Source organism: Sus scrofa, chromosome 2, assembly GCF_054392235.1.
Source record: "Sus scrofa isolate SSC_HxYL_T2T_F1_AM1 chromosome 2, Sscrofa_HxYL_maternal_Yorkshire_Landrace_v2.0, whole genome shotgun sequence".
NCBI lineage: Eukaryota > Metazoa > Chordata > Mammalia > Artiodactyla > Suidae > Sus > Sus scrofa.
In genome coordinates this window covers 98,680,416-98,699,168 of record NC_139384.1, presented here as the reverse complement: position 1 = coordinate 98,699,168, position 18,753 = coordinate 98,680,416, and the positions used below count along the sequence as shown (strand labels likewise).

Below are 18,753 nucleotides of genomic sequence, written 5' to 3'. Positions count from 1 at the left end.
TTTTATTTTTTTGACTTCTAAATTAAGATCATGAAAATAATTTTTAAGCTTTGGTATTACTGAAAGCCAAAGATAAGTTTGTGGACTTTATCTCCTTCTAATAAAATAGCCATTAAAATCTCCCTTCCTTCTGTATTTTATACTCCAAGAACTTAATCTGTTTAATGTTCTAATTTCATCGATTATCTTGAAATAGCCTGATTTAGGAGGGCTTGATGGAACCATGAAAATACTAATTCTCAGTAAGGAAGTTGAGGTTTATGATAGGAATAATCACCTATCATAATTATTGTAATTAATTTTATAAGATACACATAAATAAAACTTTTTTTGGTTGTGCCCACTGCATGTGTAGTTCCTGGGCCAGGGATCGAGCTTGCACTGTAGCAGTGACCCAAGCTGCTGCAGTGACAACACCAGATCCTGAACCCACTGAGCCACAAGAGGATTTCAAGTAAAACTTTGTTTGAAAACTCTTCTGTCTAGTTAAGCCATCTTATTGGTCATGTCATTAAGTCTACAGAAGAATATTTAGATATTTGATTTGGTCTTTTTAATTAAACATATTCACCAATTAATGAGAATCTTTAAAGTCAGATGTTATTAAATTACTCAGATTGGAGTTTAATATACAAAAATAAAATATGCTTATACTTGCCACCCAAGAATACATTTCTAAACTCTTATGATAGCATTAATTTGGACCATAAGTGTCATGAGGGCAGGGACTGCCTTTCCTATTAATTCATTTAACAAGTGTTTATTGAGCATCCTCTGTGGGCCCAGTGCTCTTCTAAATGCTGCAGTGAACATAATAGAAAAAAATCTCCAATCCTCCTGGGATTGGCACATGACAAGTGTTCAAGAATATTTTCTTCCACACTCTTTAGCTGACCCCCACCCCCACCCCTGAGGCTCAGTATAGAGGTGCAGCTAGTCCCCTCCCTAGCCAGTTACTCTTTGGGGCTCCAAGTTAAGTTATGCTAGGGGGCTTCATGTGTTGTCTCCACTCCCTACTCCCCATGGATATGTCTGCAGAGGTCATGGATCCCTGGAAGATTATAAGCAGCAGAATGAAATTTGAGTTGATGTGAAATACTGGTTTGACCCCAGGGGGCCTGTCTGTCCTGTTTCAGTAATTTTGAATGTTGGGTCTGACTTGAATGCAAGTTAACAAAAGTATGTTAACTTTTTCAAGTGATCTCTCAAGAGATACTTATTCTGCTTTTTTTTTTTAAGTTAGTGTTTTGTTTCCCTTTGTTGTCAGATGCAGAAATAACCTTGTAAGTTGGTTCCTGTGCTATTTTTAAGTGAGGCAGCTCAGAGCTTTCCCCAAAGTCCCAAATGCTCTATGGTGGTAGAGCCTAGCCTTCTGTTGCTTGGTCTTCTTTGCTCTAAAAAGAAATACATATCTCTTAGTACACCATCCATTAGTACAAGCCAACCTAAAAGCTGTTGAACAAGTTTATATGTTTCTCATATTTTGAAATTTCTCCTTTTTCTGAATACCCTTAGCACTTTATGTTACCTCTTCTGTGGCATTTTTCACTTTTCACTTGTGTATCATTATCATCTATTAACAATTTTTTTTTCTAAATGAAACCTCTTTGAGAATAGAATGTGTTTATGGTTCCTCTTTGCACATTCCCTACAGCTCTTAACAGAATGCCTGGTGTTTATATTATTAAACTCGTATTCACAGAGATCATATTTTTGATTTGGTAACCATGAAAACCCACAAGAATGTATTTAGCCCTGAACATTTTAAGAAGCTTTTAGTTTAGCCTCAAGTCTGGGTTTGAATTCCCGCTCCATCCTTAACTTGGATGTGTGATCTTGAATAGGTCATTTACGACCTCTTCCTCATCTGTAGAATGGAAATAGTATGTGCCCTATCCAGGTTTTAGATTTAAGATAAGTATACAAAGTATCTAGTGCCTGGTGTAGTAATAGCCACTCAATAAATGGTAACTATTACATTCGAAATTTATTTTATTTATTATTAGCGTGGCACATTTTGTAACAGCTGTATTCCTATGTGAAGGATGTATAGCATAGAAAAAGTTCTGTGTGAAAAATTGCCAATACATTGGTGTGGTTATCAGATTGTAAAGTCTGGGCTTTTTGGCTTACTTGTTCTTTATTTAGGATGTGGATTTGGAGCTCTATGGAGTGGTTTACCCTATAGAATCTTAAAAGAGACTAGCCTGGAATAACTATTTATTAGTCACTTGAAATACATCCTTTCCCATAGAAAAGAATGTCACAGTGGAGGCCAAATTGCCGTCAGAAAGTGGCTTGATGAGTAAGGGTAATTGATTGGATGTTTGGTGCTATAATAGTCTCACACATCAGTCTTCTCCTGCCCCTGGAATATGTCAGGACCTCTTCTCTCCCAGGGAGTACCAGGGAAACTGCCTAGTCACTCTCATAGATCACCTGTTCTAACTTACATAGCTATCTGCTTTCGTGTTGCTTTTTTTTTTTTTTTTTTTTTTTTTAAATGGCCACACTGGTGGCATCTGAACGTTCCTGGGCCAGGGATTGAATCCGAGCTGCACTTGTGATCTATGCTGCAGCTGCAGCAACACTGGATTCTTTAACCCACTGCACTGGGTTGGGGATTGAACCTGTACCTCCACACTGACCTGAGTTGCTGCAGTCGAATTCTTAACCCACTGTGCTATAGCGGGAACTCCTGTGTTGTCTATTCTTGAAGAAGGAAGCAAAACAGTTGGAGGTTTTGCACTTAGTTATAAGCCTGTCATTGTTGTCTGAATTTACAGCTTTAACTTGGTTGGATTTGGGGAGTTTAGATAGACTCCTACATTTTTAAAATTTAAACTTTGTACTGAGAAAAGTTTTGGAGTTCCTGTTGTGGCTCAGCAAGTTAAGAACCTGACATTGTGTCTGTAAGGATGCGGGTTCAATCCCTGGCCTTGCTCGGTGTATTAAGTATCTGGTGTTGCCGCAAGATGCAACTCAGATCTGGCGTTGCCATGGCTGTGGCATAGGCTGGCAGCTGCAGCTCTCATTGGACCCCTAGCCTGGGAACTTCCATATGCCACGGGTGTGGTCCTAAAAAGAAAAGAAAAAAAAGGAAAAATTTTAAGCATACAGAAACCTAAAGAGAATTGTGTAATTAACCCTTATGCATCCATCACCTAGCTTCAACAGTTATTAACATTGGCACATATTGTTTCATCTATACTTCCTGTCCCTCTCCACATTATTTTAAAGCAATCTAGCCATGATATAATTTTACCTGTAAATACTAAGCGTGTATCACTAAGAAATAAGACTATTTTTTTAAAAAAAACGTGTACAATGCCATTGTCATACCAAAAACCCCTACTAATTTCTCAACATCTGATCAGTGTTCACAGTTGCCCTGTTACCTCATCAATGTCTTTTAAAATCATTGGATTGTTCAGATCACCTTCCAGGTACAGTTCACACATTGCATTTGGTCGATACGTGCTTTTCCTGAGTTTACTTTAATCTATAACAGCACCTTTTCCCCTTTCTTGCTGTTTGTCAAATTTTCATCTAGGATTTTCCACATTCTGGGTTTGGCAGGCTATATCCTCATGGTGTTGTTTAACTTGTTCCTCTGTTCTCCTCTTTCTAGTGAACTTGTAGCTAGACCTAGGCTTGCTTGAATTCAGGTTTGAATTTTTCACCCCCAGAAATATGTCATAGGTGGTTCTGGTCTACTATCAGAAGGCAAAGAGCAGTGTCTTGGTGTTTCTCTTTTTGTATGTTAAAGTTGATTGTGGGACTCAGTGTTATCAGCTTGATCTGTCCATTATATTCTTCAGTGAAACCATTATGTTTTAGTTATTTCTAATTTTATTCTCAAGGAATACCTTGCTGTCAAATATTATTGCCTTTCTTCTAATTTGTTCTTCACGTGCAGCCAGGATTGTCTTTTAAATATTAATTAGATCACATACTACCCTGCTTAAATCTCTTCAATAGTGTCCCATTACTCATAAACTAATACCTAAACTTCCGACCATCATCTGTGAAAGTCTGCATAACCTGGTCTATCATTGTACACCTCATTTTATGCCATTCGGCCCTTTGAGAGGACATATGGCTTTATTCGTGGCATAGACCCTTATATTAGACTGTCTGAATGTGTGATACTGGTCAAGGCATTTAACTCTTTTGTGCCTCAGCTTCTCCATATTTAAAATCAGTGTTTTAAGAGTACCACCAATGGAATTCTAATGATAAAATAACACATATAAATCACTTAGAACAATGTTATATAAAGTATTAAATACCAAATGTTAACCATTGGTTGTTGCTGGGGTTGGTGGTGTCATTTTTTTATCTCTGTGTTCCAGCCACTGTGTATATTTCAGTTTCTGTAACTGCCAAGCTCTTGCCAACTTCAAGATCTTTGCACATTGTTCTGATTATCTCTTGCTACAAAACAAACCACTCAAAATTCAGTGGCCTTAAAAAAACGGTGTCTTTTATCCAGCTCACAGATACACAGCTTGGCCAGAGATTGGTGGGAAAGGCTCATATCTGCTGTATGTGGCAGTGGCCAGGGTGGCTTAACTGGAAGCTGCAAGATCTGCTTTCAAATGGGTCATTCCTATGGTTGGCAAGATAGTGTTGGCTCTTGACTGAGAACTCAGCCAGGGCTGGTGCCTTGGTTCTTCTCCACAGGCTGTTGAGCTTTCATTGCTGCATGGTGGCCAGGTTCTAAGAGGGATTACTGTGAGAACCAGCCTGAAAGCTGGATGGCCTATGACACCCTGGTCTTAAAAGTCACGCAGTGTCCCTTTTGCCTCATTATTTTGGTCCAGGCAATCACAAGGGTCCATTCAGATTTAAGGGAAATGTACATAAACTCCACCTCCTGATAGGAGGATGATGGCAAAGTTCTAGAAAAGGGATAGGAATTATTGTTTCAGCCATGCTGGGAAGCATTTTGCCATATACATGCTGTTGTCTGAGCCTATGAAACACTATTATAACTCCCATTCCCCCTCTAACTATCCAGTCTTTGCCTCCATTCCATGTGCACTCTCTCACAGCTCTTTATTTTCTTTGGCAACATTGATCACAGTTTGTAATTATTTCTTTAAGTCCATGAAGTCTAGGGCCTGTTATATACCCAGTGCCTTGCATAGAACCTGTTGAAATGTTCAAACATATTGTGTTTAACTTAGAGGCACCATATATCACATTTCATTAGCAATAGCATATTCCAAACTTTGTTGGAAGAAAGGAATAGAGATACAAAAGCACCAGGAGTCAGTCCTTTAACTGCTTAGAGTTCGTATCCTTCTGATAGATGAGGGTGAGAATGGGGTAGAGAGGAGAAACACGTACGTATACACAGGAGGTGGAGGAATAAGCAGTTCAAATAGCTGAGTTCCTATTCTCCCTGTACTTTTAAACCTAAACCCACAAGTCCGTTTTCTCTTCTCCTGTTCCTCTAGTATCTAGTTCATGGCAAAGGGCTTCTAGCTGGGCTGACAAAGAAAAATTCAGTACTCTCAGGGAGCAGCCAAATAGATGCACTCGACTCAAGGTAAGCTAACCAGGCCCTCCCTCAGAAACAGTGTTCTTTGACTTTTAGCACAGATCTAACAAGACTGATTAGCAGGTTTCTCAGCCCCCAGAAGACTGGGTAGGGAAGAGAGAATAGATTTTTGGAAGTGGGATATAGATCACAGCAAGAAAAACAACTGTCGATACCTCAGATATTGTAGCCTGGGAATAGTTACATGGGGTAGAAATGTCCACAAATTCTCAAAGCTTTTATTTAGTAAATATAGTGTGCCACTTGCTGGGTGTTGGTGACACAAGGGTGAACACGCTCCTCGTGGAGTTTGCCTCTGGGGATGGGAGTAGACTTTAATAAGATTACTTTTACTTTTAGCCTGCATGTGTCTTTATATTTTATATGATTTTTTAAATGATTTTCTTAAAAACATCATATAGTTGGATGTTACTTTATAGCTAACCTGACGATCTCTGCCTTTTAATTGGGATATTTAGACCACATACATTTAATATGATTATTGATAGTGGGTTTAAACCTACCAACTTACTTGTTTTTAGTTAGTCCCATTTGTTCTTTGTTCCCCTCCTTCTTTTCTCTTTTGCCTTATTTTGACATACTTACTTGAGCATATTCTATGATTCCTTATTTACTATGTCGGCTTATTGATCATGCCTGTTAAATATGTTTCGCTCTTGTTTAATGATTCTTTAGTATGTCTTTAACTCACTACAGTCTACTTTCAGGTGATATTATATCAGTTTATGTAATAAGAACCTGGGAGTTCCCGTCGTGGCTCAGTGGTTAACGAATCTGTCTAGGAACTTTGAGGTTGCGGGTTCCATCCCTGGCCTTGCTCAGTGGGTTAAGGATCCAGCATTGCTGTGGCTCTGGCGTAGGCTGGCAGCTACAGCTCCGATTAGACCCCTAGCCTGGGAACCTCCATATGTCATGGGAGCAGCCCTAGAAAAGGCAAAAAGATGAAAAAATTAAATAAATAAATAAAAATATATAAGAACCTTAAAATAGTGTAGTGTTTGTGCTACTGTTATACATTTTACTTCTACTAATAATATAAATCCCTCAGTACATTATTATTACTTTTACTTAAATAAGTTATTTTAAAAGACATGTTAAAATAAGGGGAGAATGCTATGTTTACTTACTACTTACCATTTTCGATGCTCTCTTTTCATTCCTTTGAGTGGAGCTAGATATCCACATGGTATCATTTTCTTCTACCTAAACCTTCCCTTTAATGTTGTTTCATAGTAAGGTCTACTGATGATGACTTCTTTCGGCTTTTGTGTCTTGAGAAAGTAATTTCACCCCATTTTTTCCAAAGTTTTTATTTAAGGTAAAATGCATTTAACATGAATTTTAAAGTGTATAGCATTTAGCACATTCATGAGGTTTTGGAAACATTACCTCTATCTAGTTCCAAGACATTTTCATCCTAAATTCACTTCCATTTTTGAAATATATTTTTGCTACGTAGATAATTTTGATGAGATTTGTTTTTTTTTTTCTATAATTTTACGATGTTTCACTGTCTTCTGGCTTGTGTTGTTTCCAGTGAGAAGTCTGATGTCATTCTCCTCTTTGTTCCTCTGTATGTAATGTGCCCCACAACCCTGAGATAATAAAGATTTTCTTTTTATCATAGATTTTAAGCAATTTATTACGATGTCCCTTGGTGTAGTTTCTTCATGTTTCTTTGTGCTTCAGGTTCGTCGGGCTTCTTGGGTCTCCAGGTTGAGGATATTATCCAAATTGTAAATTTTCCAATGATAATTTCTTCAAATATTTTTCCATTCTTACCATTTTTTGAGGACTTTGATTGTGTATATGTTAGGCTACTTGAAGTTGTTCCATAATAATTATACTAATATTCTATTTCTTCAGTGTTTTTTTCCCCTCTGTGCTTCACTTTGAGTATGCTTCATCCTCATATTAGCTAGTTTTCTTTCCTTCTGCAGTATTTAATTTGCTGCTCATTTCATCCAGTATATTTTTCATCTCCAGAAGATTGATTTGGGACTTTCATATATCTTCAAGTCTCTCTTTAACAAGCTTATGCTTTTCTCTGCCTACTTGAACATGTGGACTATCATTATAATAACTATTTTAATGTCTTTGTCCACTAGCCCTATCATCTATGACATTTCTGGGTCTGATTCTGTTGATTGCTTTTTCTGCTCATTATGGATTTTGCTTCTCTCAATGTTAGATATTTAGAGTCTTAGTTGGTTGAGCGCTGAATATTTTTGCATTCTTTTGAATATTCTTGTAGAAGGGAGTAATGAAAGAAGTAGGATATTTTCTAATATTTATATAGAGATAATAACTTGTGTAATTATAATGCTTATCTCAGGGGGGTGAGGAAGTAGAATGTATTTTAGCATGACAGTAATGGAGATTTGTAACTTCATTTGAATTATGAATTGGTCACTGAGTAAAAAATAAAGAAAAAAATAATTTAATTCTAGTTTTCATTGCCAATCACCATCCTCTCTTTTGGGAGGAATGAAGAGTTGTGGGTTTTGGAGTACAAATAGCAGTACTACTAGAAATAGCAGTACTAACTATGACCTTTGGTCAATTATTTAACTATCCCCTCCTCCAAGTCTTTTTATTTATTTTTTATTTTTTTAATTGAACTTCCTTTATCTCTTAGAGTTGTTTTGAGATGAAAATTAGAATATGTATATATATAAGGTATTTACATATAACAGGAATTCAAGAAAATTTTATTTTCTTTTTCCACCTTTTCTCTTACCTTTTAGATGTTTGATTTTGCAGTAGCACTACTTTTGAATCACATGTTGATTTGAAATGTGGAGAGAAGTAGTCACTGCTCAACTACTCTTTTTACTCTTGAACAATTACTGTATCTCTTCCCATGGCAATAATTTTTTGTTCTTGAGCTTTAATTTTTATTAAATCACACAGCAGTTGTAGATACCCAGTTGGCAAACAAATTGCCTAAAATTGCTTATTAATAAATTCAAAATTGCTTCTATTAAGATTTTACACTTTTTTTTTTTTTTTGGTAATTCTGTCCCCGTTAAATAAATGTATTATTTGAGATGTATGAATAGAAACTTAACGTTAACAGAGTTTTGAATAAAGTAATTCTATAAATGGCAGAAGGTTAAGAAATTTTAACTGGATGAAGAGTTCTATCACCTATGAGTGTATTATTTTCCTATGACTGCTGTAATAAATTACCATAAAGTTGGTACCTAAGACAACATAACATTTATTGTCTTATAGTTCTAGATGTCAAAAGTCCAAAATTAGTTTCACAGGGGGTGAAACCAAGGTGTCAGCAGGGCTCCAGATCCTCCGGAAGCTCTAGGGGAGAGAGGTTTCCTTGCCCTTCTGAGCGTCTAGATCTACATTCCATGCATTCATGGTTCAGAGCCTCCTCCATTTCAAAGACAACGGTGTGACATTTTCTAAATGAACTGTCTCCTTTTGTCACATAATCTTCTTGACTTACATCTCCCTCTGCCACCTTCTTAGAAGGACACTTGGGTTACATTTAGGGTCCACTAGGCTAATCCAGGAGAATTTTCTCCACCCTCAGGACTCTTACTCATAGCTACAAACTCCCTTTTGCCAACAAGGTAATATTCACAGGTTCTATGTATTAGGACCTGGATATCTTTGGGGTCATTATTTAACTTTCCATAGTCATTTAAAGGGAATACCATCATATCCTGTGTTTCAAATGGTATGATGTTTTTCATGCAGCTTTACATTAAAAAAAAAAAAAAACTGCCACTTTACTGAAGTCTTCTGTTGACCTTCCATTTTGCATTGATTATTTGTAATTTCACCTAGTGAAGTGTGTTTTTCCTCCTGTGTCCATGTCACAGATATTTAGTGGTGATTTTTGACAAGAAAAAGATTGCCTTAAAACTCACATAATTTTCAAAGAATTAGTAAATACTTCCTAAAGTACGTCATATAACCCACTTTGTAAGGCTTATTTTTATGACAGTTGTATGTACTGAGACAGCTTTTACAGATAGTACATACAACTTCCACACAAGTACAGCTAGTTAGGAAATGACATTTTTAAAGCTGAAGGGAAATATTTTCCGGGAAAGACACCTTTATTAGAGGTGAAGTGTTTAGTACAATGCTGGCAGAATTAAATTCTTAAATGTTATTGCCAGAAGGAAACCAAATCAAGGTAGGAAAAGCAGGGAGACAGTAGAAAGTATTTTCATAGGTGTGTAAATCCTATTTTATAAAAATATGCATCTTAGTCCTGTCATGTAATGCTTTTCAGAAATGCCATGTGTGGTGAAATCTAGCCAATGTCTGAAGCAAATATAAAATACATTGGCATTAATAACTTCTAGTCTCAAAGACCAATGTTTTCACCTCAGACAGGACAACAGTGGTTGTTATTATCATATTTTGTTACAGAGGTAAAATCATTGTATCAAAATTTTGATGGGAGAGTTATCTTCCCTTGAGAAGGAAAGCTCAAGACCTATAATTGCCATGACTAAAAATAAATTTTTGGATTCTTCCAAACCACACTATCATTGCAATGAAGTGTTATAATGCAAATTGTTTTCAAAACACAAGTAAAGGTAAGTGGTACCAGTGCACATAAATATGTCTCATGGAAACACTTAAGTACTCTTTTTTTTTTTTTTTTGTCTTTGTCCTTTCAGGGCCACACCCATGGCATATGGAGGTTCCCAGGCTAGGGGTTGAATTGGAGCTGTAGCTGCTGGTCCACGCCACAGCCACAGCCACACCGGATCCTTAATTCACTGAGCGAGGCCAGGGATCAAACCCGCAACCTCATGGTTCCTGGTCAGATTGGTTTCTGCTGCACCACAATGGGCTCTCCTTAAGTACTCTTAACAGTGCTCACTGTGCATAGAAACCATGGTTGTATTGCTGTACTACTTCACGTGTGTCAACAAAATCTCAGGCCAAGGGCCAGGCAAAAGTTTGGTTGCAGCAGTGAACTCAGGTTTACCTGACAAAAGAATTGTTTTCCCATCCAAGGAGTCAATATAGGATAAAGATGTGGGCTCTAGAGCGAGGCTTTGTTTGTGTGCTGGCTCTTCCATGTGTCATCTTGAGTAAATTATATACCCTTCTTGTGCCTCGGATTCGTCATCTTCAGTAGCAGTAACTACCTCACAAAGGTTGAGGGAATTAAATAGCGTAGGCATAGTGCTTACAGCAGTGTCTGACCATATCATAAGCTCTGAAAAATGTTAATTATAACCAAAGAATTGACCGCATAGCCATTTTATAAGATTAAGCTTTTGGTTTCAGGCATAAGAGCACATTTGAATTGCTTAGTTTGAGTTATCTGATCTATGGATTTCTTCCTTTGGCGCAAATGTTGGAAGTTGTTAATTTGTATGCTCACTGGTTTATAAAAGGGAAACAGTTGAGATATAACATCATTCCACCTGCAAAAGTTTAAAAATTCAACTTTTTTCTGTCAGTTATTTTTTAAAATTCAATAACTAGTGTTTAAGTTATTTAGTTTTTATTATATCAGTTCTGTAATCTTGTGGTTACTACAGAGAATTCCTAGTAATGTGTAAAATCAGGAACAAGGTAAAACAGGACAGTTAAAAATACAGTGTTGAAAAGAAACATGGATAGATATAGCAGACACCCTAGATAAGATCAGTATTAGTGGAAAACAGAGCATGGCTGTGTTTCTTGACAAATGTGTGAGAAGAGTGTTGAGTTGTAATCTTGTTTGGGTTTAACAGCAAGCAGACAAGTTTTTCCTTAGTACCGTCATATGAAATACTGGGTGATATGGGGAATCCAATGGGAGTTTTGTTGTAGCTGATGTTAATCTGTTGAGAGATTCAAGGGAGAACCTTTTTTTTTTTTTTTTTTTTTTTTTTTTGCCATTTCTTGGGCCACTCCCGTGACATATGGAGGTTCCTAGGCAGTGGAGTTACAGCTGCCGGCCTACACCAGAGCCACAGCAACGTGGGATCCGAGCCGTGTCTGCAACCTACACCCCAACTTACAGCAGCACTGGATCCTTAACCCACTGAGCAAGGCCAGGAATCGAACCCTCAACCTCATGGTTCCTAGTCAGATTTGTTAACCACCGAGCCACGATGGGAACTCCAGGGGAGAATCTTTAAATTCAAGATTCAAATTTATTTATTTAGTTTTATGCCTGCACCCATGACATGGGGAAGTTACTGGGCCAAAGAGTAACTCCAAGCTGCAGCTGTGACAACACCAGATCCTTTAACCCACTGCACCACACTGGGGATTGAACCCATGGCTCCACAGTGACCCAAGCATCTTAACCCACTGTGACACAGCAGGAACTCATCAAGGGAGACCTTTAAATCTTAATTTAGGAGTTCCCGTCATGGTGCAGTGGTTAACGAATCCGACTAGGAACCATGAGGTTGTGGATTCGGTCCCTGCCCTTGCTCAGTGGGTTGATGATCCGGCATTGCCGTGAGCTGTGGTGTAGGTTGCAGACGCGGCTCGGATCCAGTGTTGCTGTGGCTCTGGCGTAGGCCGGTGGCTACAGCTCCGATTCGCCCGGGAACCTCCATATGTCGAGGGAGCAGCCCAAGAAATAGCAAAAAAAAGACCAAAAAAAAAAAAAAAAAAATCTTAATTCAGTGAAGGCTTTCTTTTAAGAAATTGCCATAAGCGGAAATTTGCCTTCTGACTGTATTAATAACATGGGTGGGGGGGTGCGGTGGGGAGAGAGGTTTAGCCTTAGAGAATTTATGGTAGTTAACAGGTAATAGTTAACTATTATAATAGTTAGTAGTTAAACAAATACTTTTGATATTTCTGCCAAAGTACTTTAATAGTAGCAAAGAGTGAATGCATTTAGGTATCGGGGACAGGAAGGTGTTAGTTTTTTAAAAAGCGTTATGGCTTAGCTTATTATAAATTCATATAAATTTTGCATTTGTCTCCAATGCAAAATTTAGTCTAGCCATATTTATTTTTCAAATCTTGTTTTATTACCATGATGTAGAATTGTTGTAGGATGACACGCTGTCCTCGTGTGCTGTTTGTAGTACCCTTTGCAATTCACACCACTGCTCTCTTCTTGAGAAATAAGACTAACTTGTTTTTCTCAAATATCTCAACAAGCATTTGAGACTCTAGAGCTATTTTTCGCATGATGAGAGGTTGCTTTTTGAGTTGGAGAGATTTAGGAGTAAGTTTTACCACTTTGTCCAGAACCTAGGGTATGACTTTTATAGAAGAACTGAAGAGCACTGATTCCTAAATGGTCACTGAACAGTTGGATGAGGCAACCTTAATTGGAGTTCTAATATTATCCACTTGGATAGTGTGAAATGTCTGCCAAATACAAAGGCTCTAGTAGAATCGAATTTAGTAGAATAGAATTTTTTCTCTTTATCAATTGGTTCAGCTAGTATTTGTACTTAATGTTTAGTTAATTAATTCATCATCATCTTCTATGCTGTATTAGCTGGAAAACCAGTAAGGGAGGTTTCTCCAGCTTTAGATGATTGGCTTTTTTTTTTTTTTTCTTTTCTTTATTTCCTTTCTTGTCTTTTTAGGGCCACACCAAGGCATATGAAGGTTCCCAGACCAGGGGTCGAATTGGAGCTGTAGCTGCTGGCCTACACCACAGCCACAGCAATGGGGGATCCAAGCCACGTCTGTGACCTACAGCACAGCTCACATCAATGCGGGATCCTTAACCCACTGAGCAAGGCCAGGGATCAAACCTGCGTCCTCATGGATGCTAGTCAGATTTGTTTCTGCTGAGCCACAACGAAAACTCCAATATTGGCTTTCTTAGGGTTGTTATTTTATAGAATTTCTTAGGACAAGTATGCTTGTTCACAATTAAAGGCACACAAGTAGTTTTAGGTTACTTGTTGTGTGGGATAATTCTAGGTATTGTTATATACTGTAAAGAGAATTCTGGGCAGACCTAGTTGATGGAAAAAGTTGCATCAGTGGAGATTTGTGGCTGATTTCTAGGAAGTATTCTACAGGCAAGAGTGTCCTCAAATCTCTTTTTGCTAGATGAATCCATTGTCACTCGGGCTGTAATATTTTTAACTGTCATTCAGGGTTCTTTTTTTTGAAATTTAAGACATATATTCAGTAAAGTGCATAAATCTACAGCGTAACAAATGTTAATATATGTATTTGTTTGTGTAATTACCAAGACATCATTCCACTAGCTGTGTGGTTTTTTTGTTGTTTTTTTTTTTTCTGTCTTTTTGCCATTTCTTGAGCCGCTCCTGCGGCATATGGAGGTTCCCAGGCTAGGGGTCCAATCGGAGCCATAGCCGCTGGCCTACGCCAGAGCCACAGCAACGCGGGATCCCAGCCGTGTCTGCAACCCACACTGCAGCTCACGGCAACGCCGGATCCTTAAGCCACTGAGCAAGGCCAGGGATCGAACCCGCAACCTCATGGTTCCTAGTCGGATTCGTTAACCACTGAGCCACGATAGGAAATCCTAGCTGTGTTTTTTTAAAGCAAGAAAATATATGGCGTTAAAATTGTTTACTTAAATTTTTTTCTTATTATAAATACAGTACACATTCACATACTGGAAAATTGAGATAAGAAAAAAATAAGTTACTTGTAGTCCCACTACCAAGATCTCTAAATGTCTTGGTATCTAATCATTTATTCATTTATTTAATAAGTATTTTCCGAGTGCCTAATATGTGCCAGGAATTTGAGTTGCTGGGAACACAGCCTTGATTAAAAACAGCCAGTTCCTTGCCCTGAGGAGATAACACATTAGCTGGGGGAGAGGGACAATAAGCAAGAAAATACACTGTATGTCAGATGGTGATAAGTGCGGTGGGGAAGAGTGAAAGAAGAGAATGGGGAGTCCTGGAAGAGAAGAGGAGGGGGCTACATTTTGTGTACAAAGCAACCAGAAAGACCTCTCTGAGAAAGTCAAATTGAACAGACACCTGAAGGAAGATGCTAGAAAGAGCTGAGGTGGGGCGGGGCGGGGTGGGTGGGTGCTTGGCATCGTTAGAGAAACATGGGAAACTGGGAATGTGTGGCTGCCTGCATAAAACGCCAGAGGCTCTTCCTTGGTGGGTGTGTATGTAAGCTACCTGAGGACCACTCACAAAGGAGGTCCTTCTAGTTATTAGCTGTGACCAGAGGAAACTTGATCAGGCGAACGCGACATTCACTTCCAAGTCTGAGGGCTGTTGGAATGAGAATTTCAGAGTGACGTGGAGTGGGAATGGCCTGGTGGTGCCGACCCTTTGGAAAGCACCCAGGACTTGAGCGTATTTGACAAGAGAACTGTGTGTTGTTGCTTTTGACCTCGAGTTTAACATTAAGCATGTTTTATCTGCTGAAATTATTTTTTGATGCTAAGCCAGGAAATTTTTAAAGACTCTGAGTTAAAACTTTGACAAATAAGAATTTACCACTCTCCCACTCATCCTTTCACAAAGGGAAAATTGTAAGGACTGGCAGAAACAATTCGGTACATAAAAATAAAAACTAAATATTACACTAAAGAATCATCATTTACCCTTAGAAAAATAACAGAATATATATGCTGTATCTATATTATATTGATTTTTAAATGTTAAACATCATCAGATTTAGAAAAATAACCAACTCTACCTTTCTCTTCTTTAGTAGATATTCACCTTAAGCTTATAAATGTGATAAGAATCGTATATGTGAGATGTTCCCTTGTATAGAATTTGAGTGCTGACTTTGGATTCTGGTCTTTTCACTTTCTGGAGCTAAAGTAAGGTTTGGAACAAACTCTGAAATAAGGGTAGAAATCTGTTGGTCTCAAGTAGCCCAGAAATTTGAAGAGGTCCTCAGCTTCACTAGTAGTCAGGGATATACAAATTAAAGCAACAGTGAAATACCATTTCATGCCCATCAAGTTGACACAAATTAAAGATGTTGCTTGGATGTTACCAAGTGTGGGGAGGAAAGAATATTAGACTCTGAAACTGTAAACTGGTACCTGTGTTGTGAGAAACGGTTTAGAGGTATGCTCTGGTGCATACCCTTTGGCCAGGAGTTCAGCTTCTCTTGCATGTGTACGCAGGTAAACATACAGGGGCATTGTTGGTAGTAGTGCAAAGATGAGAACTACTTATATGTCCATCAGTACAGAAATGGCTACCAAAATTGTCCAGTCGTCTCCACTTGAAATTCAGTGTAACATATGTAATTTACAATTTACTTTAAAAATTTTCAAAACGTGAAATAAATTTTAATGTATTAGTAGAGGTGACCCTTGAACAGCACAAGGGTTGGGATGCTAACCTTCTTTTTCCACACAGTTGAAAATTTGCTTACCACTTCTGACTCTCCCAGAACTTAACTCCTGATAGCCTACTTTTGACCAGTACTGCTACCAATAACATTAACAATCAGTTGCCACATATTTTGTATTTATATTTACCGTATGATGCATTCTTACAATGAAATAAGCTAGAGGAAAGTAAAATGTTATTGAGAACATCATAGGTGGAAATACTTTACAGCATTATACCATTTTTATTGATACCATTCAGTTTACATCACCTTTTTACAAAATGGATCATCTGTCAGTATCCACATCGGTGTTGTCTTATATGATACAAAACACCATAGATGTTATGTATATTGCTCACACTCAACATCAAAAGTGAAAAGATAATGTGAAAAAGAAATTCATTTTTATTTACAGGCGTAACAATTCATGCATTAATAAAGAAGCAGCAGCAATCTGATGGCTTTATGGTAGCCTAGTATAATAATCAATATGATTGCTTCACAGTGGCCTAGCCAATACCCTAATGAATGGATTGTTATAAAAATTTTATGGCATACAGTATTACATTCATATTCATAATAAAATGTATTAGAAACATTGTTAATTTTTTAAAAGCCACTTACTTGTGATGATAGGCTGATAGGCAGTTTCTGCAGTTACTGGAGAGAGGGGCATACTGTATAGTAATGTAATTCTTTGAAAGCAGAGTTCCAAAGAACATCACTCATCTTATGCCTCTGTAAGGGTAGACCATATATTGTAATAATAATTGCAATATATAATAATTTTGTATTGAACATCACTCATCTTATGCCTTTGTAAGGGTAGACTATATATTGTAAGCATTCGTGACATACTTTTTCCTTAATTTTTTTCAGTATTTTTAGGCTGCGTGGGGTTTGCAAGTTTTTTAATTGTTGTGTAATCTACAAAAAATGTTCTAATATATTTACTGGAAGAAAAAAATCCGTGTATTAATAGGCCCACACAGTTCAAACCCTTGTTCAAGGGTCAACTGTACATCCAAAATATTTTTAACGTGTAAAGAGAATGAGATTTTACATTCTTTTTTTTCATACCATCCTTTGTGTATTTTGCCCTTAGCACGTCTCAGTTTGGATGTTAAAATTTTTATCAAATATACTTGATCTGGTTTTAAATTTTATAAAATTTATACTTGAAACTGCAGATTCATATATTCAGGTTGTTCCATATGTGCCTAAAAGTATTACAGTAACTGAGTTGATTAGCAAATAAACTAATTAACTTTCTCAGTTGCACTAGTCACATTTCAAATGCTCAGTAGTAAAGAGAAATGATCTATGTATGTATAAAATAAAACGTGGCTGATTTATTCAAATTTCTCAGTATCAGTAAGAATTCTAGAGACATGATGTGAGCTTTTCTTGTTTTGAGCAATTAAAATATTCTAAATAATACAGGGAATAATGTAATATCCATGAAACTACTATTACTATATTTTGCCAAAATATTTTCAGATATTTTTCTTCAATCTAGGCTTACTTTTTAAGAGTATTTGCTTGCCCAGGTAGTATATGGATTGCTTATTCACTTGGTTAATTTGTAGTCAAGGGTAAAAGGAAGAAAGTACCTTGGAGTATTATTGTTCCTTGAAGTATTATTGTTGGTATTAGAACTTTAATAGTCTCAATTCACTTTAAAAGTTTTTAGGTATTGGATGTCTATTAGAAAATTACTTATTTTGAGTATTTAGGAATGTGCTACATATATTAACAAGAGGCTATTTTCCTTAGATTTCCCTAGGGTATGCAGTGAGTTCTCAGAATTTAGTTTTATTTAGTGGAAATCATCTGGGAAAAGAAAAATGTTTAAAATCTAGTGCAATTGCAACTACAATACTAATTTCAAATGTAACTGAGTTACCAGGGATGCTTCTTGATATATTTTAAAACATCAGGTATTTAACCCCAAAGGAATAGGGTTTTAAATAGGGGAGTGGGGCAGAAATTAAGTCAGTTGGAGGATATTTAATAAATAGTAAGACAGATTCTTTGTGTATTGAAGGTGTTGCTTAAATATATACATTGAGTTAACTTGTTCTTCACTATGAATTTCAGCATATTTCTTGGATCTTTTAAATGCAGGTGCTGAGTAAGGTGCCCAAGCTCAGTAAGTACTATAATCTCTTAATAACTAGTGCTGTGGCCTAATAAAAGGACTGAGGTTAATGAAAACCTCTTAAGAATTCCTTTTTTGTGGCTCAGCAGGTTAAGAACCAGACTAGCATCCATGAGGATCCAGGTTTGATCCCTGGCCTCACTCAGTTGGTTAAGGATCTGGCATTGCCACAAGCTGCCAAGAAGGTTGCAGATGCGGCTGAGATCTGGTGTTGCTGTGGTTGTGACATAGGTTGGCAGCTGCAGCTCTGATTTGACCCTTAGCCCAGGTGGTGCCATAAAAAAGGGGAAAAAAAAGGAAAAAGAAAAAGAAAAACCCTCTTAAAATGAGGGCTGATATATGAGGAGTATAAACAGTGTTGCTACTGTTTAAGTACAGTCTTATAGTTTAATAACCTTGAATTCCAAATTGAATTTTTTGAATATATTTTCTTGAGAGATGCTAATTAAATCAAACACTTGATGTCATAAAAGTCTTTCTGGTCAGTAATTGTGATACAGCGATTTTCTTTAAGTAATCCTTCATTTGAATGTGCAATTAACCAATGAAAAAAAACAAAGCATTCAGATCATACTCTTACACATTTTTTCCCCATAAAAGCCATTTTGTAGTTGTTCGTGTCACATTTTAAGTCTGTATACCTCTGTCATAGCAATGCCCTTTTCAATTGTCTGTTTGCTGAAGAGTAGCTTGGAATTAAAAAAAACATATACCTGCTATGTTTTGGTTCATCACTAGATGGCGCGCTTGCAGTGCAACTGTGTGG

At 37.2% G+C, this 18,753-nt stretch overlaps 1 protein-coding gene across 1 annotated transcript in view; it reads left to right on the top strand.

Annotated features, from left to right (window-relative positions):
• The window catches only part of HOMER1 (homer scaffold protein 1), a 128,221-nt gene that overhangs the window by 21,115 nt on the left and 88,353 nt on the right, over window positions 1-18,753 (top strand).